General features: G+C 40.4%; 1 protein-coding gene across 5 annotated transcripts in view; it reads right to left on the bottom strand.

Annotated features, from left to right (window-relative positions):
• Positions 1–25,677, bottom strand: part of DAB1 (DAB adaptor protein 1) — a 635,724-nt gene that overhangs the window by 262,042 nt on the left and 348,005 nt on the right. For all 5 annotated transcript variants that reach the window (XM_083448084.1, XM_083448089.1, XM_083448096.1 and 2 more), the window contains one exon: positions 9,531–9,592. The gene's annotated coding sequence lies outside the window, so the exon portion shown is untranslated. The remainder of the gene's footprint in view (positions 1–9,530; positions 9,593–25,677) is intronic.

Here is a 25,677-nt window from a genome sequence, read left to right on the forward strand (position 1 = left end):
CAGAAACACCGTTTACCCTCCCGCCGGAGCGGTACCTACTTATCTACTTGCACTTTGACATGCTTTCGAACTGCTAGGTTGGCAGGAGATGGGACTGAGCAATGGGAGCTCACCCCGTCGTGGGGATTCAAACCGCCGACCTTCTGATCGGCAAGTCCTAGGCTCTGTGGTTTCAGCTAATCAAAACTAAGGTTGTGCTACAGCAAGACTGATCTGTGCATTGACACCAAGATTCCAAGAATATGCATAACATTCTGAGTATTTACAAGCTCTTGACACTCATCCCCCCCCCCCGCCCCTTGATTACCATTACAGAAGGGGGGCAGCAAGGATGAGCCTGTCACTCCCATTCCACCCCCATTTCTGCAACACTCAGATAGTTGAATAACTGCAGTAGGGAGCCTATAGTGCTTTAATAAGTGCCCTACGTGATGTAAGGCCCTGATCTTCCAATGAGTAATTAACATCCATTTAAACTGTTCTGAAATAATTAAAACTAAAATAACAATCTCTTGAGCCAAACTGGACACAATGGAGGAGATCCATAATTAGAATCTCCTGAAGTTTTTCATGGGAACTTCCCAAAATGCTATCAGGAGAAACTCTCCATGCTGTTTTCCTGATTAAAATTAAAATGCGCCAGTAAATTTATATTTGTTTCTTGGGGGAAAACTTAGAGGCAGCAATTATAAAAACCAGAGGTAGAGTGGGTGGAGTTGGATTAAAATAATACTTTGAAAGGCCTCTGTTAAAATTGCCAAAGTCTGCACAGTCCCTTCAAAAAAATTTGAAGGTTGCAGTCCAGGTGATCTCATATAACAATTGGAGGAATTTGGAGATCACTGCTTGAGGGTTTTGGATACTGTAACTGAGTGGCTATCATGCATGCTGACACATACAGTCGTACCTTGGAAGTCGAATGGAATCTATTCTGGAAGTCCATTCGACTTCCAAAACATTCAGAAACTAAATCATGGCTTCTGATTGGCTTTAGGAAGCTCCTATAGCCAATTGGAAGCCACAGAACGCTGGATGTTCGGCTTCCAAAAATAGTTCACAAACCGGAACAGTTACTTCCAGGTTTGTGGCGTTCAGAAGCCAAAACGTTAGAGAACTAAGCTGTTCGAAAACCAAGGTATGGCTGTATTCTTATTTCACGTGTGGTCTTGGGTTTTCTACTCATAAAACATTTTAACTTGACTTCTATTGGGCTTTGGGTTCCTTCAGGCTTGTTTTGCATAATGCTAGGCCCATTATCTACTTTCATGTTGTTTTAAGTGGTTTAAAGGGCCTGGTGGCATTAAGTGTCATGAAGAGGAGACAGCAACTGGTGGCAGTTTTCCTTAACAGCAAGAGGCTTATAGGAAAAAACCAACAACTAGCAGTTCACTGGCTGCTCGCCCTATGTTTAAGTATGAAAGTCTGGCATTTCCTGGTATGGCAAGCGAGGAAGATCAACAGGTGGCTCCCAATAATCAGCTGATAGAAAGAAAATGTCACACACTTGTGTGCTCTTCCTTTCCATTTATTTTTTTCATGATCTGATCCCTATTCCAGGCCAGTTTCTAATTAGTAACTATACTTACTCCATGCTGCATCCTCTGTTCCTAGTCACCTGTGCTGCAGGACTGAAAATGGGACTTTGTAGAGTGCTTTTTAAGTGCTTCTCATCGGTATTTTCATGTCACCAAATCCTTGCTTAGAACCTGCTTAAAATCTCTTCAATTCTCATTCTCTCATTTCTAAATGTGGCTTACAACCCCACATGCAACCCCTCATCTATTGAACGCTCCAGCTGTGTTTTGCTTTTCATTCTGCTAACTCAGGCATGCACATTTCATACAGAGAATCCAGAGAAATACCCGAGTTTTTTGCGCACTGTGGAGATAATTTTGGCACACCTCTTACTTTACCACATATGAATAGAATACACACTAATTTAAGTTGAAATCATGGCTGTGATGAACCCTAATGGAAACCAATGTTAATTCCTGCATTTATGATACAATCTTAATTTCTAACTCAAGGACAGGAAGACAAACAAACCTCTGTTATTACCTAGAGGGAGAGGCTGCCCCCAGTGGTGAAAGAAGGCTCCTCTGGCACCGTGGTGCATGCGCGGTGCTGATACAGATGGCGCATGTGCGGTGTTGATACCGCCGGCGCCACTCGAGCGCTGTACGGAAGACGCTCGAGGGGCACCCATAACAACGGCGTGTGCACCCTCAGCTGCCCTACAGTGAGTGTAGCCCTCGGCCGCCTGCCATTTTGTCACCACCCCCCTCAGGGTGACACCCGGGGCAGACAACCCCGTGCCCCCGTTCCTACACCCCAGCTGCCCCAAAGATGTCATTTCAGGTGTCATTGAAAGGGCAGAAAATGGTTGATTTTGCGGTTTCATAATAAATAAATAAATAATGTGAAATATATCAATGAAAGTCAGAGTTAAAAACAAGGTAAGCTAAAAAAAATCAAAATAAAACCAAATATAAATATTATATATATATACAGTCATATGTCGGGTTGAAGTAGCTTCAGGTTAAGCATTTTCGGGTTGTGCTCCGCGGTGACCCAGAGGTAACGAAGTGTGTTACTTCCAGGTCTCGCTGCTCAAAATGCTGTCGCGCATACGCGGAAGCGGCAAATCGCAACCCGCATCCGCGGATTGCGTTTGCTTCAGGATGTGAACAGGGCATCCAGAGGTACCACTGTGTGTGTATACACACACGCACACGCACACGCACACGCACAGGCACACAAAGTGGAGAAGACAAATAGATTTTTCGGTCTATATTAAAACACATATTTCAGTAGCCTTACCAAAACAAAAAAGTTTTCAGTTTTGCTATTTATTTTATTGTATTTTTTACTCACAGAGAGAGGCACTTTGGGGGTTTTCTGCTGCAAGGGACAAAATAATTTGGCTAGCTATAGGTATTTTATGCACCTGGGAGACAGCTGTATGTGATTTCTACCAGCAAGTTGCAAAGTGTTACAGAAAGAGCCAGGAACCCTTACATTATTCACATTTCTTCTTTCAATTTGATGTGATGGGTTTTATTCTGAGTACGCAAACTTTCTATCAAATCAGTAGACTTTTATAGCCAAATCTACTATGAAACAAACAGCAGGCCACAAATCTGTCTCATCTCGTTTCTACAGACCCACATTCTCAAATACTTATGCACCCCAGGCCATTCTCCTGATCCCAGTTCTCCCTTCCCAAGCTGTGCAGTTGGAAATCTCATTTTTTAAAAAAGGAATACCCATATCATCCTGAAAAATCTATTTGGCTTTTCCTGTTTTCTCCCTCCTCCCCTGGTCCATTTTCATCAACTCTTAGGTTTCCTCCTTTGGACAGAACTGCTTATTCTGCTATCTGTTAATAATAATAATGCTAATAATTTTATTGTTTATACCCCATCCATCTGGCTGGGTTTCTCCAGCCACTCTTGGGCAGCTTCCAGCAAAATACAAAAAATAATAAAATGTCAGACATTAAAAACTTCCCTAAACAGGGCTGCCTTCAGATATCTTCTAAAAGTCGGATAGTTGTTTATTTCCTTGATATCTGATGGGAGGGCGTTCCACAGGGCGGGCACCACTACCAAGAAAGCCCTCTGCCTGGTTTCCTGTAACCTCACTTCTCACAGTGAGGGAACCTCCTGAAGGCCTCGGAAGTGGACCTTAGTGTCTGGGCTGAATGATGGAGGTGGAGATGCTCCTTCAGATATCCTGGGATGAGGCCATTTAGGGCTTTAAAGATCAGTACTAGCACTTGCTGTTTCAATACAGTGGAAGAGTATGTGGATGTAGTATGTTCATCTAATTGCATTCATTATAGTACTTTCTCGTGAGCTATTTTAGGATATTTTAGAGGAAAGGCAAGCATGACATTATGGAAGAAATCAGAGGCTGCTTTTCACCACTCCTACTTCCACCACCTAGCTTTACATTTTAAATAAAAATACTAAACACCAGTGAACTGAATGCTGGTTTAGCCTAGGGGTTATTTACTCAATGAATATATAGTGACACTTCCCAGTTGAGCAAGGCCTTATGTGTGGCTGCTTCATTCTCAGTGATGATCCCACCGCACATACACCAGTGATCACTTGGAAGTACAAGGTACCTTCATTGCCTCCTTTGTGCAAATAATTCCTGGTGATTTGGAGCAGTAGTTGTATGCAGTCATTGGCTTGATATAACCAAAAATACCCAAGCTGGCTTCTCCTGCTGGTTTCTTCAGGACTCAATATTGGAGTGGGAGAGGTATCTCTGAATTAAAAAACTGGACCCACAACACAATAAAAGTTACAGTGGTACCTCAGGTTACATATGCTTCAGGTTACAGATGCTTCAGGTTACAGACTCCACTAACCTAGAAATAGTACCTCGGGTTAAGAACTTTGCTTCAGGATGAGAACGGAAATCATGCGGCAGCAGTGGGAGGCCCCATTAGCTAAAGTGGTACCTCAGGTTAAGAACAGTTTCAGGTTAAGAACGGATCTCTTGAATGAATGAATTAAGTTCTTAACCCGAGGTACCACTGTATCTCTCCCCTAGTAGAATCCTATGTGAGCATGTCCACAGGTTTGCCCAGCATTTAGATCAGGGTGTGGCACCTGTGGCCCTCCAGATGTTTTTGGACTCCAATTTCCATCTGCCCCAGTCATCATGGGCAATTATCACTGATGATGGGAGTTGCAGTCCAGGAACATTAGGAGTATCACAAGTGTCACCTTCCTGATCTAGATATAATATATCAACTGCATCCCCCTTATCTATTACACCAATTATTCTAGTATAAATGCAGTTAGGTTCATCAGGCAAATTGTTCAATATTTATACATTTACAAGTTAGGTTTTTTTATGGACATTCACCTAATCATCACTTGCAGAAAAGAGGTCTTCAGTAAAAACTAACATAAAATAAAACATGAATAGGCCATTGATGATCATTAGCATATTTGACGGGGGGGGGGAATACTATGGTGTAGAGGAAATGTAGAACTGTGCTGATACTTGCCACTATGGCCTCCCTCCCTTTTGATCCCAGTTCTCCGACAGGTATGCCTGAGACACTGTGTGCCAAGTAGCATATTGCAGAACACCCATGCTTCCTAGCAGCTACATCTTCTACTCAGAAGCAGTGCAAAGGAAGCCAGATGGAGTTCGCTGTGGGTGCACAGTGGGAGATCAACTAAAGAACATGTCGCACTCCCTGAACCTGGAGAGGCACACCTGTTACTTCCTTGTCTTTGATCTCTGGGAAAGCGGAACAACTCACCAAAGGAGGTAAGGAGAAGATGAGTGCGTTATTTCCAGCAATATTCTACACTGGATCACATACAGAAGCAGGTACCAATTAAAGATTGCACAGCATGAAGCAGATCAGATGCTAGTTGCAATTGAACGGTATAATTCAACACCACAGAGTCACAATTCTTGATGGAAGTTATGACACCAGAGTAGGTTAGTTAACACTACTGCCAAATGGAAGCAACAGTTTGTGATGAATATTGCTAGTAGTAAAATGTGGCATCGTGAAAATGAATGCTTCCTACTGGTTAATGTGCCATGCATCCTAGCAGTTATTTCAAAAGGGTTCTCATGAATGTATTTGCAGAAGTTCTGAAAATCCCGCTTTATTTCAGACACCGAAATCTGATGACTATGCTATAACTGCCCCTGCAACTCAGAAAAATTGCCAATAATACTCTAGTGATGTTGGCATTAGATGCTCATGCACTTAAGGACTAATGACTATTCGTGGAATTTTATACTGTTCTCTCCTCCACTGCATGGTATCCAAAGGGAACAATTCAGGACTAGGAAGCAGAGCAAATAACTCAACCAAGGATTTGGTTCACACACTTCTGCTGTGCCCCCAAGTTAAGAATCCATCACCCAATGACAGCTGAAATGAAAACATGGCTGCTTGGGTGAAACTGATGTATAATTCTGAGGAATCTGCGCCCAGGAAATGTGGTGCAAATCATCCTTAACTGCTTACCTTGCTGAATTCCATATGTATTTGCAAGTCTGGATCAAGCATTTGTATCAACAGAAACGCTTTTTAAAATTATTCTAGAAAATAGATAGATGCAAAAGGACTATATTGGTTGTCTCCAAGTGGATTTTTGAGGTTAGAAGGGAGACTACAGTATGAGATTCCTGTTAGGGTATCCACAGGAATAATTACATACAGAAACTTCCTATGGAGGCAATTCCCCCAGAAGACAGTTAAAGAGGTCAAAATGATAGTCTCTGTCTGCTCCACTGGGATGATCATAATCAACCTGAGCAAAAACTAATGGATTTGTTTCTACAATGTCTTGCAACCAGTTTGCAGGAGTGCACAGCAGAAGTAGCAAGCTCAAGATGGGCAAAATGGGGGATTTAGTTCAAGGCACATAAGCCCTAAGTCATTTCCCAAGAAACATCCATCTAACCCACTTTAACCTTTAAAGTAAACCCCAATGTTCCAATGACATTTGTTAAGTATATATGCTATTTCAGCTCTCTCCAAAGGAAGTCTCCCCTTTTCTCAAGCTTCGGCAAAAGACAGTGTTCCATTTGTTTTCTATACAACATGAGCCACAGAAGATAAATAATTTACCAACAATTCTAAATCAAGCATGGTATATTTGCTACAGACTAAAGGATAGAGGGGATTACTTTAAGCAGAATTGTGTGAGTGTATGTGCCTATCCATCCATCCATCCATCACCCAGAACAGAAAACCTAGGCACTTTTCAGATGGAGGATAAGATTAAATATGCTATATATAGGCTTACAAATGTATCCTGTCATAGGGCTGCCAAGAGCTTCACAACATTTCAGCTATTAAGGATTAAAAGCTAATTATGCATGCAAACTTCCCCTTTTCTCCTGTGAAACAGGGAAGTCACAGCATTTTTAGTTTAATATGGCTTCATTCTGGCAACCAATGTTGCATTTGCTGCGATTTACCTGATTTTATTTTATTTCCATCACAAGCCACTTTAAATTCCAAAGCTGTAGAGCAGAATAAAACAACAACAACAACAACAACAACAACAACAATATCATCATGGCCAGCTGCCCAGCTCCTAAAATGACTTGATGGTCTTTTGCTAGAGTTTCAGCATTCAAATTCAAACAGGTCTCACTCTACTCATTTCCTAGATGGAAAGATGGAATCCTTTCTTCATATATGCTACTTCAAGCTATTTGTGAAACAGTCATATACAAATGCACATACAAAAAATGCTTCAAAAAGCCTGCAACCAGCTGCCCTGATATTGAAGCAAATCCATTCTTCTAGCTCTTCTTTACATACAATTTTATCCATTTACACAGAGATCTTCCCACCTCCATCAACTCCTTCAGTACGTTATCAATCACTTTATTGGCATATTAGCAATCCTTTTATTGTGCTGTGTGCATTAAATTCATTGTCATGATACATTCAGCATTATTTGTACCTGTTAGCTTTGCTGAGCTGTAATAAAAGGACATATTCCTCACATACCCTTTTCTGACACAGCATGAGAGTGCCAAATGCATTATTGTGAAGGCAGGTCAAGGCTGACAACAAAGAACTGCTACATACAAGCTGAACTTCCTTAAACCCAAGCTGAAATTCTAGGAACTGTTACCTGGGAATAAGTCCCATTGAACACAATAGGACTCATTTCTGAGCACACATCTATAGGATTAGATTGAACATCATTTCATGTCAGAAACTGCATTGTTTCTTGTGTGCACATGGCTATGTATAGCCATGGGAGGAGTTCAACATTATGCAGAGGTGGTCATTCCATCAGGGCAAGCATATTTTAGCCTCATATAAATTGTGAAAATTGGCAAATCACAGAGGGTACACAGGGGATACGAAGGAGGAGGACCCCATTGCATACAGATACAATTTACTATTTTCTAATTAGATTTTTTATTTAGAACCAATTGCGTATTTCCAAAATTGGGAAAAATATAAATGAAAAGCAAGATAAAATATATGATCACACACACACTGTACATACTGAGTGTGCCATCCTAAGTCCCTAAGGTGACACTCTAGGAGCTAAAGGGAGGTCCACCGTGAAGATCATCCTTTGACCAGCAGTGGAAAGCTCCACCACTGTAGCTCCTCTGAGCAGAAAGGGCAAAATAGAGTCATTTCCAACTGATGCAGCCTCATAGTGCAGTCCAAGCTAGCCAGTGGGGTGGCCAGGTGTGGCCAGCATAGTATGAATGCATCGTCTGCTGATTTTCATGCATTTTGGAAGCACTGCACAAACTGCTTCACAATTCCTGTGCTCACTGCTTCCTAAGGGCCCAACAGCCAGCTGGTTGTTGAGCAATTTGGAAGCAATTGCACAAATTGGCCGTGCCTGTAAAGCCCCTTTTGACAAAGCCATGCCCTTACCTCCCTCCCACGCCTTGATGTCATATATGATTTTATGTGCAAGGCAAGTAAGGGCGGGGTTTCACTGAAATGGCCTCAGGGGCCAAATAGGGAGTCATGGTAGGCCAAATTTGTCCCATGAGGCAGAGGTTCCCGGCTCCTTTTCCTGGATCTAGGGATACAGCAAATGCATTTTTACTTTGATCTCCTCAAAACACGTGTTCCCATGTTATGGAGAACCAGCAAGTGAAGAAGCTTGGGTGAGAACTGTTCCCTCTTTGTACACTTCTATCGCAGTGTTTAAAAGTAAGACTTGGGATCTTCCTCATATTGGCATTTATAAGCCTCAGTAGCTTGGTGGTGTTCATGTTCTTCACTGATCTACAAGTTTCATTTCATATGTTGCAGCAGAACAGACAGATGAATTGCAGCTAACTTGCATTTCCTCTTTTTCTGCTGTTTATAGCATAGTAAATAACGAGGAACCTACAAGCCTCATTGCTCTTTATACTGAAGGACTTCAGTTTACCTTGTTTATAAAAGAAACAAAAACAACAAAAAGAAAAGCCAAGCAAAATGTATATCTCTTCTTCTGGAAAGAGGTACAGAAAGCATGGACTCACTTAGAGCTAGAGCTAGGAGCTGTAAGTGAGCTCTAAGCAGAGGAAGTTGCAAAACATGTGTGCTAAGATGTTTTACGCCCACATTGTATACCTCAATAAAACACCTGTCAAATAAATGTCAGTCTTCACTTTCATAATATATTGGGGCCACCAGGTCCTATCACACACTAATACCACAGACTAAATCTGTACACTGCACAATATCCTTGAGCACAATAGATAACTGTTTTATAATAGTTGTTTCATGTAACTAAGCGATTGTAGATTTGAGAAAGATCAGCCTAACAGTTCTCTGTACAAAATATGTTACTTTTGTCTGAATTAAAAAGGACCTACTAATTCATGGCTATTCTTGAAAACATACTTTTACTGTTTGCCAGTTATAAGTGCTAATTAAAATGAAATACAGTCTGTCCTCCCATTCTTTGATTGTCTGCTGCCCTTAGAAGTCATGTTTGATAGTTGAAACAAACACAGTTCTTTTGACCAATAATAATAATAAAGCATCAAATTACCTCAGTAATCTGTTTCCGGTCATGAAGCCTAGATCCACTTAGCAGTCACCATGCCTTGGCCACTGTTTAAAAGAAATAAATACCAATTAGGGAACTGGATTTACAAATACAGATAGCTCAGCCAGTAGAGCGTGAGACTCTTAATTTCAGGAGAGGGTTCAAGCCCCATGTTGGACAAAAGATTCCTGCATTGCTGAGAGGTTGGACTAGCATCACCTTGTGGTCCCTTCCAACTCTACAATTTTATGCTTCAATCTGTCATCAGTTTGGTTGACTGAGCTTTTATCAAGCAGATCCATGGAGGAATATAGAATAAAGAAGATCTGGGGGAAGCCAAACCAGACTAAGGGCAATTCACACGATCACTTGGGACCAGTAATTATCAAGGAATAAAATTATCATCTTTTGTTAAGGTATCCTCCATGTAACATTTTGTTCACATGGTAAATAAACGCCTATTTGTGGCAGTGACCGGTGATTATTCATGCAATCAACTTGAGACAGAAACAATAATCACATGATCAACAAGGGCATGCTTATTGCTTCTCAGTCATCCCATTATTATTAGTATTACATTTTAAGGTCACCTTTCACAGATATGACCAAAGATGTTGCAAAAATGGTCCACAATGCTGGTTTAAGAAGGGTGGACTAATTTAGCACTTCAGATTTGTCTAGAACCCTGCAGCTCTTCTTTGTATAACTATACAGATATGTGAGGGCCTTGGTTTTTGTTTTGTTTTTCCGTTGCTAACAAAGCCCCCCAAAATGGCTTCAATCTCCACCTTTTCTTCTGCACACATAAAAGTCATACACTTGGTGTGTTCAATGAGTCTTTAGGAATAATAGAATCAATCCTTTAAGAACCAATATACTGTGGTGGACATTTCAAGGAGAGAAAAAGAGCAGATATATTAAAACAATTTCAGCAATTTCCTTTGGTATTGAAAGTTGTGACCCTTTGAATAGCAGCTCCAATGCATTTCTATTTAATGGCACAGATCTACATATAAAGCCCTAAGGCTTGGAATACGCACAGAAGCCTCATGTATTTATTTTATGAAGAGTAACATTAACTTAGGAATACTTTGATGAATGTTGAATAGGGCTTTGCCGCTGTGTGTGTGTCTGTGTGTGTGTCAAAAGAAGTCTGCAACATTTTGAAAGAGCATACTGTGATACACACACTGGTTTTCAAAAAAATGTCTGCAAATATAATACTAAAATAAATCCTCATGTCACATACAGCCATACCTTGGAAGTCGAACAGAATCTGTTCCGGAAGTCCGTTTGACTTCCAAAACGTCAATCTGTTCCAGAAGTCCGTTTGACTTCCAAAACGTTTGGAAACCAAAGTGCGGCATCTGATTGACTGCAGGAAGTGCCTGCAACCAATCGGAAGCTGCGGAAGCCCCATCAGATGTTTGGCTTCCAAAATAACATTTGAAAACCAGAACAATCACTTCCGGGTTTCGATCATCCTGGAGCCGATTTCTTCGAGAGCCAAGGCATTTGAGAGCCAAGGTACAAATGTACTACTTTCCAGTTTGACCTTGACATCTTTCCTACTAATATTTAATAGGATTTTTAACCCAAAACAATATCCAAGAAGTTCACACCACAAAATATGTTCTGAAAGTATTCTGTTTTCACCTCCCACCCCCAAAGAAACCTGTCCAAATGTGGAATGATGTTCCAGGTCTAGATTGCTGCCCTGGTGTTGCTGGAGTACATCTGTCGCTGGACAATTATCCCAGACCATTGGCAATGCTGACTGAGACTGATAAGGAATGGAGTCCAACAGCATCTGGGGAACCATAAATTTCCATCCTCTCTTTTAAGGAGAAATCGGGTTCCTGTACAATTCCCACAAACCATGCAGGCTTTCAGCACTTTTTTTGTTTGTTTCAGGAGTCTGTCAGTTGAAATTAAGTTATTAATTCATAAAAAGCTTTAAGGCAAGTTTCTTGCATCTTTGTTCCCTGAATATCTGTCCCATTTCCAGTCCATAACTCCATTAGAAGCAGATGGGAAAGGAAGGAAAATTCAGGACCTTGGATAAGGACTAAAGTTCAGGACCATGGTTAGTGATCCTGCAGTTGAGTCAGAAAACACAAGCTATCTCAGAGGTATCTTGGAACAACTGGCCGAGCCTTATATTGTGGGCTAGGTAGTCAAGATGGAACCCTACCTGCTAAGTGTCCATCTGCAGCCAGCTGCTTTTTAAGGAGTGGGTTTTCTAGCAGTGGGGACTGTTTCAGAGAAAAATCCTGGGAGTTCTCCCAAACCTCTGAGATGTCTACACAAATCTGGAGTAGAGTCCCTAAAACAGTTGGATAGTGTCCTGTATGCCTCCTTCCAGCAATTTCTGCAGCAAAGTTGGTGCAAAATATATTTCTCTCCTTTCCTTTAGATCACATCAGAGAGACCAGCAAGGTCTTGTCACCTGGGCAGCCCAGGACCTCCATACACACTACTCAGGCTTGTGCCCCAGAGAGGTCACTTTGGTGCTGCCAACACAGCAAGAACAACATGGGAGGAAGCAGTTACAAGTTACCAGTCTCTGCAGTCACAGCAGCGATTTGACTTCACCCCTGGTGGTGCACTCCATTGTCTCCCAAGACAGATGCCAACAAAAACCACACCCACCCAAAATAATACACAACCCCCGTATGTTATACTAAATATAAGAGAGTCAAATTGTGGGCTGTACATATTTATGGAGCAAAATTTGTCTCTATATCTATAGCTATCTATATCTATATCTATATCGTCTATATATTATACAGTTATATACATTGTTGTATGCATCTGTTTATGTGCTCCTTACTTAGGGGATCTGGAGTGTATACTGTATGTATGTAATATATTATGCTTATAATAAATATAATAATGTTAATGAGGTGTGATAACTTCATTCTTTGCAGAACTGAGGGTTTTTGCTTCTCTTAAGGAGTGAGATGGGTTTTTTTAAAAAAAATAATCAACCCTGTGTAGATAAGCTTGACATCAAGATTTTCAGAGAATTTCATTCTAAGTTTGGGGGTGTGCTGTAAAAATGCTTCTTATGTCTGTATTATTTTTGCTTTGAGTACTTATTTACTGTTTATTATCTTATTGTATGGTTTTGCTTTGATTGCCTGTCTTCTATTGTCACCAGCTGTCTTGTACAAGGACACTTGTACACAGGTGGAATAGCAGAACAAAATACATTTGTGTCTGCAGTGTGCAGGGAAGGAGAAAGCAAGATCTTGAAGAGGTTGGCTCTGTTCTGTGTAGTTTTGTAGATTCTGCTTCCATGCAAGAGGCTAGACAAGGACTTCAGACTATTCATCCCTTCCTCAGTGCACGCACACACACTTTATGACTTTCATGACTCCATGCAGCAGGCATAACACACTCCAGACAACCCATTTTCAGGGGATTATATGGCTCTTCTCAGGTAGTTAAAGTCACTCAACCTTTTGACCTTGTGTCCCCTAACACTCCTAGAAGCATAATCACCCAGGAATGCACCACTTGTCATGTGTGTCTTATTACTGAAATAAAAAGATCAGCCATTCAGCAACCTGAGCTGTAGCATTGGGTTCATTTGGTGTATACATTATGATGAGAAAATAACATAAACTTAATAAGCTACACTGTTAATTAGCACATTGTCTCACTAGGGAGATGAGACACATAAATAAAATTAAGAATGATTAAGTGGAGAGGAGGCAGAGAAGTCAAACTGGAATAAACAGCATTTCTCAGGTCATTGGCTTAAATACTGATATTGCATGCTAGGATAATGCTTACATAAGAAAAGTAAATCTATGAACGCTAGACATCCGTAGGCACTCAAGCTGAACGTCACAGCCAATGGGCTCCTGGTTTGCTTTTGCTGAATGAGACTATAAGAACCAGGCTAGGTCAATGGTCCATCCCCTGCCTGGCTCTAATTGTACATTGATAACATAATTTATATGAACAAAGTGGATTTCAGGTTATCATGGTGGGCAACCTGTGTGCTTCCAAAAAATTCTCTCTGTTACCTGGGCATTCCTGTGAATAGTCCCGTTCCCCGTCCCCCAGCAGCCACAGAAACTAGAAACTTGTGTGTGTGTGTGTATGTGATTATTATTATTATTGCCACTCAGGTCCTGCTTTTAGGCTTCCCATAGACACCTGAAATGATTGATCTCAGTAAGAACAGGATGCTGGACTATATAGGCCTTTCATGGGGCTCTATTTATGTCATTATTCTCAGGAGGGGAGGAGATTCATCATCACAATTATTGTACAGAGTCATTACTCCAAACTTTTCTAAAAGCCTTGCCCTACATTAGTATTTAGGTTGGCTGGGGGAAGCATTACTGTCCATTGCACTGCTATAATAACTAAATAATAAGGTCATATTCATTACATTGGAAAGGCCCCTGAAAGCTGACTTACTAAAGCACCACAGAGAAAACTGTAGTACAGTTAAATGCCATAACAAAACAATACATGACTAATCTACGCCCCCCCAAAAAACCCTTTAGGCAAAAAACCTTTTCTCCCTAATTCTCGGGAATCTAATCCCCCCCCTTTTTTTAGAAAGAGACCTCTAGTGGCTAGCTTCTGCCTGATTTAGATGCATAGTAGGAGAAGAGGACGACAGAGGACGAGATGGTTAGACAGTGTTCTTGAAGCTACAAACATGAATCTGACCAAACTGCGGGTGGCAGTGGAAGACAGAAGTGCCTGGCGTGCTCTGGTCCATGGGGTCACGAAGAGTCGGACACGACTGAACGACTAAACAACAACAACAACAAAGTATTTTTTCAACAACACCCCCCCGAGATGGACAAGATGCATGTTTACATAGCCACATAGCAACTTATAAGCCTACCCAAACAGTATTTTGTTGTTTAGTCGTTTAGTCATGTCTGACTCTTTGTGACCCCCATGGACCAGAGCACTTCAGGCACTCCTGTCTTCCACTGCCTCCTGCAGCTTGGTCAAACTCCTGTTGGTAGCTTCAAGAACACTGTCCAACCATCTCGTCCTCTGTCGTCCCCGTCTCCTTGTGCCCTCCATCTTTCCCAACATCAGGGTCTTTTCCAGGGAGTCTTCTCTTCTCATGAGGTGGCCATAGTATTGGAGCCTCAGCTTCATGATCTGTCCTTCCAGCGAGCACTCAGGGCTGATTTCCTTGAGAATGGAGAGGTTTGATCTTCTTGCAGTCCATGGGACTTTCAAGAGTCTCCTCCAGCACCCTAATCCAAAGCATCAATTCTTCGGTGATCAGCCTTTGTGATCCAGCTCTCACTTCCATACATCACTACTGGGAAAACCATAGCTTTAACTATATGGATCTTTGTTGGCAAGGTGATGTCTCTGCTTTTTAAGATGCTTCATGGATGCCTTGCCGTGGTGAAGGGGCTTGAAGAACTCAGAGAAGCTATGGCCTATGCCGTGCAGGTCCACCCAAGACAGACAGGTCATAGTGGAGAGTTTTGACCAAACGTGATCCACCTGGAGTAGGAACCGGCAAGCCACTCCAGTAGCCCTGCCAAGAAAACTCCATGGACCCAAACAGTATATTTAACCACAACTGCCAAGGATAATAAAATAGCACTTTCTCATCTTGTCTTTGATATTATTGTTCTTTTGTAGCACAAATAAAAAAACAGTATGAAAGAAATGGACAGAAGCAATAATACAGCTTCCTGTAGTGGGGTACAGGCTCCCATCTTTTTGGGCTACAGCTCCCATCTTTCCTGACACTGATCATGGGAGGTAGAACTCATTGGAATTGTAGTCCAAAACACCTGGAGAATACCTGTATGGAAAGGGCTCCAATAAAGTATAGTGGATGAAGTGTGTTCTGCTCACTCTTTGCACATCTGCATCCCGAGTGAAGTGAAGGCACAGGGTATAGGCCTACAGCTATTTCACAACAGTATGTGGATCTAAACACCAAAAAAGGAGTGGCATATAAGCAGAACATTTTGCCCAGTGTTGCTGACTCTGCAGACTGTTTCATTAGCAAATGGATTAAGCATGTTTGCGCAGATGAACATTGTATGGGGAAGGAGAAAGAATTGAAACAGTTACTGCCCTTCCCCCATGACAATAAAAATTTGACCCATTGTGCTTTGGTCATCATCACTAATGCTGGGGTACTTGAGCAACAGAAGACTCAGAAACAATACTACAACAGCATTTGCATGACATTCCCATCAATTTACTGGGGTGGGGCATGCGGGGAGAGTGTGCACCCTGGATTAGCATCTTAAACAGGTTTGCTTCACCACCTCCAGAATTTGGCAATTTTGATTTCTTTCAATTTCACATTTCCCTCCCAATGTTAAGTTCAGTTCAATTTTGCATCAATTTGTAATTTTTTCTTATAGTCCTCATAAAAATCATCAGTGCTTTAGTATACATTATTTTAGCTACTGGCTGCCACTCCTGTTAATTATTAGATTAGCAATATTATAAGATTAGCAAAAACAAACAAAAATCTTTTCAACAGGCCGTTGGGATGGTGAGGGGAAATGTTACTTGCTTGTATGTATTATGCTTTCTGGTATAGCCCCCACCACCAACTGTGGTTTACACGCACAGTTTTAAAACCATTATTGATTTTCTAATCTTGTTTTTATTGTACTTTATGTAGTTGACTACCATTAGGGCTTTGTGAAACAACATTTACTAAGATAGAAATCTAGAGGAAACCAGGAAATAAACAAATAAATGTACTGTTTGTTTACTATGCAGTTACTCGTATTATTTTTGGCAACGTGCTTTGCAAATTACAATTAGATTTATATGCTTTTTCAGAGGTTTTTTTAATCTTTAGTAAGTAGTAAGAGCAGCCATTTTGGGAAAAGAGGATTCTAATGTGGAATTACAATAGGAAGTCCTTCAGGACACACATATTGTGATTGATGAATATACCCAACAGTAATCTAAGGACTACTACAGATGCTCCATCTACTGAATTTCCAGTGATCTCCCGGTAAATAAGGGCCATGAGAATTAACCCTTAGGATCACAGGAAAGTAGAATGAACAACTTTCATTAACTAACTAATGGCTCCTATTTTCAACCATCAGCAGTTTCAAAAGAGGCATTTCTGTGCCCAATGTTAACACTTAGGAAATTACCTTCCCCACTGTCTTTTATTGCAATGCAAAATATAAGGGAAAACTTAGTCTAGTTTCTCAACTGGACGACAGAGAACAATAATGAGTGACTGAATCAAAGTCAGTTGTCTTACAGACACAAGAGATTCATCATTAGCAGTGCTTGTTTCTATTTGTGTCCAAGGGATAGTAGACATAACACTGCTGGATTGATTTGTATCTTCCCAAGTTAGTCATGAAATGTGCCAGAATGCTTAAAAGGAAGCCAAACGTGGAAATGAAGAGTGCAGGAGCAAACAGTTGGAGCTATCCCGCTTCAGGGAAGGAAAGAATAACGAAGTTAGATATATTTGGGAAAGAACAACGTCATTTAAATGAAACAGCGCATTTTCTCTCCGGAAATGGTTGAAGGATCTCAATGAACACGCTCCAGTCAGAGTTAAATATGTTCAAGTTTCACTGGCTGCAAATGGATTGGACCAAATGTTCCACAAGCTGTTCACATTACAGATCTTTTCTGTCTCCTTTCCGTCCCCCCACCCCGGTCTCTGTCTGATGTGGGGCATTTCCCTCTTCCTTCTACAGTCTCCCCATGGCACAGCCAGTGCTGCTCAAGGAGGGTCCCCAGACCCTCTGCTGAGGCCATTTGGGGGCAGCAAGTGAGGAGAAAGGGACAGGAAAGCTCCTTCCACATTCACAAGTTCAGATCCAGCTGTGTGGGAAAGAGCCAGTTTGGCATAGTTGTTAGAGTGGCAGACTACGACCTGGGAGACCAGGGTTCAAATCCCCTTTCAGCCATGAAATTCACTGTGTGACCTTCACCCAGTCATTGCCCCTCAGACTAACCTACTACCTCACAGGTTTGCTGTAGGGATTAAATGAAGAGGGGGAGAACCATTTACTCCACTTTGAGCTCCTTGGAGAGAAAGGGAGGATATAAATGCAACAAACAAATATAATTTTAAAATGTGTGCTTAATCTGATAGGACCAATTCAAAGCCCTGAAACTGGACTGGATCATCATCAATATTTCTAATGCATTTATAATAAATTGCTTAAAAAAGGAATTTATATTAATCAGAACTCAATTCCTGTACTCCATTAATACCAGTTAGAATATCTTCATTGGAGAAAGCAAAATGGCCATTCCAATTTGATTTAGTTGCTGCTGCTGTTGTTAAAAACAACTTCCTAATCCTCATTGAGTGGAGCATTCTATAAACATAAGCACACTGTTTATGCTCTGGTCTAGCGATGGGCAACTTGTGACTCTCCAGATGTTTCTGGTCTACACCTCTCATCAGCCCCCAAGAGCATCCCAAATTGGGACAATGGGAGATGTAGTTCAGTAATATGTGGAGTGTCACAGGTTGCCCATCTCAGCTCATGCCAATGCCAATGAACTATTGCCAAGGATATTTTACCATATTTTTTAGAGGCTTAGATTCAGCTTTATACTAAGCATAACGTTAGATTACTAACACTGTCAGCACTTTTAAAGTGAAAACTAGCCACTTTGTTGACAACTGTATACTGACAGAAGAACAAGGTGACATTTCACCAGCCAAGGAGTGAAATAAATATTGTAAAACACTGTATAAATGATTAATCAAAATATAATAAAACACCTTATCTGTTATTCATGTTCTAGTTTGGCACCTAAGGCACAGATATCTGAATGGAACCAGTATGATTTTTCTTTTCTTTTTTGAGAGGAAGGTAGGGAAAGCTCATAATTGTTCTCCTTATTTAGGTACTAATGTATTGGGATAGTTGGTTGCAGGGCTCCTCCTTTGCTTAGGATAGATGCTCTTGGAGCTCCATAGGAAAAGAATTTCACGCATATGTTGACCATAATCATATCAGGAGAGATTTCCAGTATCTCTGCCAAAAACATACAGGTAGGGAACCTTTTTTCTTTGTGCTTCCATGATCCCCACCATTCACAAAAATATTTTTAGAAATGGCCCCATGTATTTCCAGCCTGAAAAGGGCCAACTAAGGAATCAATATTCTCAGTAAGGAGGCCTGGCGGCATCTACTCATTTCCCACAGATTGCTCTGTGACCTTAAGGAGGAATGTTGAGGCTTCATACTTGTTAAGTGCTCATAAACGATCCATAGAGGTTACAAAGAGGATGTTACAGAACTGCAAAGTATCCTTCCTAGTATCACTCACTGCACTGCATTCACACTCTTTCCGGTAGCGGAATGGCACACACCTTCATTTCTCAGGAAAAGCGAAGCAGCATATTGAGCTTCAAGGGTGACATGCATTAATGGTACCATTATTAGAAGATAATGTGCTTCCATTAGCACATGAAGTTCTGGAAAGGGCACTGCTTGGTGTCTCCTTTGGAAGAAAAAACCCACATGCAAGGCACATTTTCTTTACTTCTCATTTGCACTCGTTGTTTCAGCAAAAGTTACTGGTGGCTCGTAAATGAGAAAAGGCTTCCGGCCCAACTGACATACAATGTGAAGGAAGCCCAAACACAGAATGTATTAACATTTTCAGGTCATTCCGCTGGTCCGTTTCTCTTTGTTACATACAGACTAGCTTGAAATAATTGTTCATTTTAAAAATGGAAGGCTTTAGATTTCTCTCTCATTACTGTAAATGGGGAAGATCTTCACCAAGATCGTGATAAATGTGGCATATAATCATGCTGCCTCCAGAGCTCTTCAAGACTCATTCGGAATGGTGGTTACCTATTTTGGCCTGGCTATTTACACAAATAAATAACACAGCCTAAATTCCTCCCAGCTGGAACACGAAGATCATTGTTCCAATCTTCAAGAAAGGGGACAGATCTCTGCCACAAAATTACCGCCCCATCAGCCTGCTAGGTATCCCTTCTCAGTTATACACTCAGCATTTACAAATGAAGTTACGGTAACTGACTGGCTACATACAAATAACATTCTGCACGGAGAACAAGCAGGGTTTAGAGAAGGATTCAGCACCATCAACCAAAGCTTGTGTGTTTGTGCTTGGTTATGCTGTCAAATTCAGCTGCCACTCAGTTCTCCAATAAAGGGCGATGGAGGAAAATCAGTGTGCACTGAAACTCTACTTAGGCTAAACTAGCTAAATCCTACTATGGTGCTTTAACTCAGCCTCTGAAAAACATGGGTGTGCAGTCCAAAACATCTGGAGGGCACCAGGTTGGCAAAGGCTGCTTTAACTGTAAATCAAGCTTTTAAAAGTTTTAATTTACCTACTGCAAATATACCCAATGTGATTTCAAACGGAAAGTCATAAAAGACTGCATTATTCTGGCTAATTATACACTTGATTCATTTCTAATTTGATTATTTTATATTGACATTTCCGCTGAGCAAATATTTTTATATTGGTTTCATCTTAACTCTGAATGACAGCAGTCACAATTATATTATAATTTAAACACAGTGGATTTGTTCAAGAAAAATCCCACTGAATGTCATAATTGCACACTCTGTATCTGTTTCTCTGCATGCTTCCATGTATCAGCGAAGACAATACCCAACTGGATAGACCAGTGCTCTGATTTGTTATAAGGCAGATTCCTGTCTCATGCACATATCTCCGTGGTGCATCTTTGAAGATGACATTCCTGTGACTCTTGTATATGTCTTGAAGACTAGGAGTTGCACAACAGAGGCTTGCATCTAAACTCAGCTTTCTGTTTAGTGGCACAGATTGGTTTTCTTGTACTGGACAATGCACCTGGACACACCATCATCATTAGATTTGTACCCACCCTTCACCATAAGTTCCATAAGTTGCAACAATATAAAAATACAATACTAAAATCAGCTAAAACAATTGGCAGTCAAAAGAATAGAGTGAATCTATATCAAAGGCCAGGAAAAGAGGTACATCTTTAGCAACAGAGTAAAGTTATGGAGTGAAATTGTGGGACACATCACAAGGGATGAGCTCAGGGCTACCAGTGTGGGACAGATTTTGCTGCTTAAGTGGGCCTCTGTTTATCTACCATTGTTTAGATTCTACTTTTAAAAGAAAGAAAGAAAGAAAGAAAGAAAGAAAGAAAGAAAGAAAGAAAGAAAGCCTAATTCTCCAGGAGGCCTTGGTTATGATATTTATTTGTGCCTATCATTTGAAATTAAAATGCATTATTTTGTTATTTCAATGCATATGCTATTTTTTAAAAAATGCACCACACTACTAGAGAGCTAAGTATTCGTATTAGTGTAGGCTTTGATAGTTTAAAAATTAATTCTTTCCCTGCCGTTTTATTTCTGCAACATCTGTAACTGGCTTTCGATATGACTTCAAACCCCTGCTAGAAAAATAAACATCAAAATAATGAGCTTTCCTTATTGAATTCACCAAATTGGCACAATACACTAATGTTTAAACAAAAAATAAAAAATGGGGGGAAATGAAAGGGGAACTTGCTGCAGTGCCAGAATGGCAGCACGATCAATTTTAATTAGCATTGCTCATTGTAGGAAATGATAAGGTATCAGTCATAGTAATTGGTGGTGTTGACAATTAGTCAAAGTCATTAACATTGCAAAATCTAGAACAAAAAAAGGGGGCTTGCAAAAATTATACAGATCTAGAGAGAGAAAGGCTTAGTACAGAATAATTTGATTTTTGCATAGTGTAGCACACATAGTTTGGATTTACCCACACTTCTCACAGCTATGATTTCTGTATAATTGAATGCATACACTGGATTCATTTTGGCTAGTTGTAACTGGACAACAATTTTATTTGGATAGTGAACCAGATAAGAAACAATGGCCATTTCAATAGTGGGATTTAATAAGTGGAAAATGCTTTCACCTAATTTCTGATAGGGAATGTTTGAGTTCTGGCTTGCCTGGAAGTCTCTTGACATTAAAATTTCTCCATTTCCTACCCCAGTCTCAGTGGAAGTCATTTTTTAAGTCAGGGAATGGGATTGTAGCCTTCAAATATAACACAGGCGGAGAGCATGTTTGCCCTTGTGGCCGATTCCAGCACCATAGAGCACATGCATTTGCTAAGGTACACACTAGGGACTGATAAAAAGGGTGAGGTTTGATTTCTACTTTTTCTAATTTTAAATTCGGTTCTCCACATTTCCGCAGCAATTTGTGATCTGCCTTTAAAAAAAAAAAAGTCATGAAAATTCAATGATATTTTAGTATGAGTACAGTTTTGACTGAGATACACATTTTTGCATGAAATTTCTTCTAATATAATGCATTTCTGTTTGTTGTTTTCATTAGAATATGCATACTTAGGCACACTTTGTCTTAATATGTGCATTTTTGCACACATTGTTTAGATGAAGAACTGCATCACAAAATTCAGAAGACTACAAATTTCAAAGGATAACTGTGTTTCAATCTGAGGAATGGTTCAGAAAGTGTGAATTAGGTAGTTGTCATTAAAATGCAAACAACATCAAATTTATTTTGCATCCCTGGTGCACACATTTTTAAAAAGTTATGTTTGAACCAATCCATAGTTTATAATCCCACATGAGAAACAAAAAACAGGAATTGTCAGTAAGTATTCAGCTTAAACATCATCTGATTATTTCCACAGCCTTCATGCTAGCCAGTGCCAACACAAGAGAATGGGAAGCAAAACACAACTACCTATGTTTTCATTGATAGCCACAATTTTGGGAAGCTTGCCTTTTGCCAAGTGCTTGTTGTTTCCGAATCTAGGTTTATCATTCCAGCTGAGGGAGACACTGACTTTTTGGTAAAAACAAGGAGGCCCGGAAATGGAGGAAAAGCATTATATTTATGTTTCATGCCCTGGTAGACTTTCCAAACAGCAGTGGGAGCTGAGCAGTTCTCCACATTAAAAAAAATATTCTGTGGAGAACTGTAAATTTTGACAATGACAAGAGAACACTCCACCCATATGCATCATTCTAATATAGAATAACACATCATTATGTAGCACATGACTCAAAGAAGCTTGATTTGAGCCAGGAATTATCAGCATTTAGTTCTAAAGAACTATTTTGAATGGCATGTGAGTCTTTAAAATATTTTAGTAAAAAGGGAAGAGAAGGAGTGTTTGAGTATGTACAAAAGGTCTTTCCCTTCTATTCAGCAACATAATTTGGAATTATGAGGAAAATGAATTTGATTTAAAAGACTAAGTGATGCTCTACGTCAGGCATAGGCAAACTCCGGCCCTTCAGATGTTTTGGAACTACAATTCCCATCATCCCTAGCAAACAGGACCAGTGGTCAGGGTTGATGGGAACTGTAGTCTCAAAAACATCTGGAGGGCTGGAGTTTGCCTATGCCTGCTCTACTTTAATTGTGTGACTAGCAGTCATTTCAAGGGATGTAAACCTAGGATGTAAACCTAGGATGGGTGATTTCATCAGATCACCATGTGCGAGGAGAGAACGTTTGAACTTCCCACCAATGGCACTGCTTACCTCAGAGACAAAACTCCCATGGGAGACATGGGATGCTACCAGCCAGCTCAGTACTGCCAACACTGACTGGTCTTATCTGGCTTTGTATCCATTTAGGCAAATTGGTGTATGTTTATACTTCAAGCAAGCTACTCACTAAGTAACTATTACATTGTATTTCAGTGGTAGCTGTTTATTTCACCAACACATCTAAATATTTAGGCAAATCTTTAGCTAGAAATCTACCACCCATAAGTAGCAGAATCTTCACCACAAGCCTGCAAAGCAGGTTAAGTTCAAGACAGGGAATTTGGGAATAGCCTCAGATATTTGTCCTGCCCCTACACTTAACAGTTCATTGCTTTTGTCTCCAATCCCTGTGCACTAGACTCATTTTCCTGACCAAGCCAGATCTAGTTAGGCACTTGCTGGGCTGAGTGGATCAGGAATTGCTCCCAGCTGAAAGAAATGCATTCAGCTACTGAGCTGGAACAAGTCCAAATCCAATCTGCTCCCCCACTGGAAAATAAGCTTTCATGTGCACAGACCTTGAGGTGGAAGTCATCCGTGTAACTGAATGAGCACCAGTAACTACAGCACTCAGATATGGCCTAGGCCACTTCTCCTCGTGGCTGACATTGGAAATTCCTCCATATTAATAGGAGCTCTGATGCTATTCAAAGCCAAATGATAACATTCAGGGCATAAAGATTAGACATATTTTGTTTTATGTTCCTCGCCATTATTTATCTCAGTTTATGATGACACAAACCAACTAGTTTCAGTAACAGCACAGGGACAGTAACACAGGGATTGAAAGGATAAAATAAAAGTTAGAGTAAACAACATGTTCGCACAGCAAACTTAAACACTTGTGGTTAACCTGTGGGAATATGAACCAAATATACCTCCAGTCTTTTCTCTAAGAAGCTTCAATGGTTTCTCCCACATTTTATCTGCACAACTACCCTGTAAGGAAGATGTGAGACTAGAACAAGGCCACTCAGTGAACTGTACAACTTAGTGGTGATTTGAATTATTTCATGCGGCACATTGCATCTCCACCAACCCAAGAGGGCCACTGCTGCATTTTCCTTCATTTTTGAAGGCTTTAATGTGTTTAAAGGATTGTCTCTGTTTTCCTTTCTTTTCTTCAATGCCTTGGAAGGCTACATGAAATTCAGAAATTTGCCACATACCTACAGCAAATATCTACAGAATGAGCTATCTGTTATTAAAATCTGGTATATGTGCTATGGGTAGCCATCTGCTGGCAAAATTCCATTTTTGGCAGCCACCAGTTGCAAAAGCGGTGGCTAAACTTTATAATGCCATTGTGTTATATACTACAAAAGGTTACGAGCTGTGTGAGATGGTGATTAAGGACCTAAGAAAAGTCCTGTTGAATAAGGCCAATGGGCTATCTAGTTCAGCTTTCTATTCCCAGAGTTGCCAACCAGATGACTATAGGGAGCCCAAGCATAGCACACGAGTATGACAACATTCTCCACCTACTGGCATTCAGAGTCATGATACCTCTGATACTAGAAGTAAGATACTGTCATTATGACCAGTAGCCATTGATAGCTTTATCCTGCATGATTTTTCTAGTCGCCTTTCAGAGCCATCCAAGTTAGCATTCAGCACTGCATCTCATGGTAGGAAACTTCATATTTCAAATATACACTATGTGAAAAAGTAATTCATTTTGTACTTTGAGTTTAAGGCAGAAAAAAAGGAGGAAGTAAATGAGTTTTCTATCCTGCTGCAATGTTCACTTACTATAATCTATCTCATCTGTGAAGAACTTTGACCCACTAATAGGCTGCTGTGCATTAGGCTCAGCTCAGCAAGTGTCACAGCAGCTCTGAGTATGACATGTCTTTCAATTAGATTAATCAAGTTCTAATTTGCACTGGAAGGGCATGCTAAATAAAGGGAGGTTCCAGCCAACTTATCTCCATGACAAAGAAATGTGTCATTAAAACCAATTCTAAATACTAAATTTCAGAAAATTTAATTATGTTTAATTTCTATTTCTCTTGCACTTTCAGGCCTTTGAACAAGTAACCATATAACTATAGAATACAATTGTAATTTCCACATGCACACAGTTTTAGTTGGGGGGGGGGGGGATAACAGAACACAAGTTGGTCTCTATGCCCCCTAAGAAGAATACAATACCCAGTTTTAAATATTATATTATGAAAACACTGAATAAAATTACATTTACAATTGTAGGCTTAGAGTCTGCCAATTTCAAAGGGAAATAATTCCCCAGCTATGGAACACCAACCTACCTCTCCATGTGTTATCATAATCCAGTGTTCAGTAAAGAAGACTTTCTCATATGGTGGAATGTGAAAGAAGAGGCAGTGTCTAATGCATTTCCTTCTATTTTGCCAAAGAGAAAATGGAAAGCCAGTGGCCATGATGCAGCACAGATGTCAGGTGCTCATGGTGACCTATCATTATCAGTGTCATTATTCTCATCCCAAGGTCTTTCAGTGCATGGCAGAGGCCCCTAATGAAGACCAGGTTCAGGCTACTTCTTCAGCAAGTACCTTATTTGAAAGCTCTTCTAGTTGAAGGATATATTCTAGCCATGTACCTCTGCCTCCTCTAATTGTGAATCCAAAGACT

The sequence above is a fragment of the Podarcis tiliguerta genome, assembly GCF_965153285.1.
Source record: "Podarcis tiliguerta genome assembly, chromosome: 6".
In the NCBI taxonomy this organism is placed as follows: domain Eukaryota; kingdom Metazoa; phylum Chordata; class Lepidosauria; order Squamata; family Lacertidae; genus Podarcis; species Podarcis tiliguerta.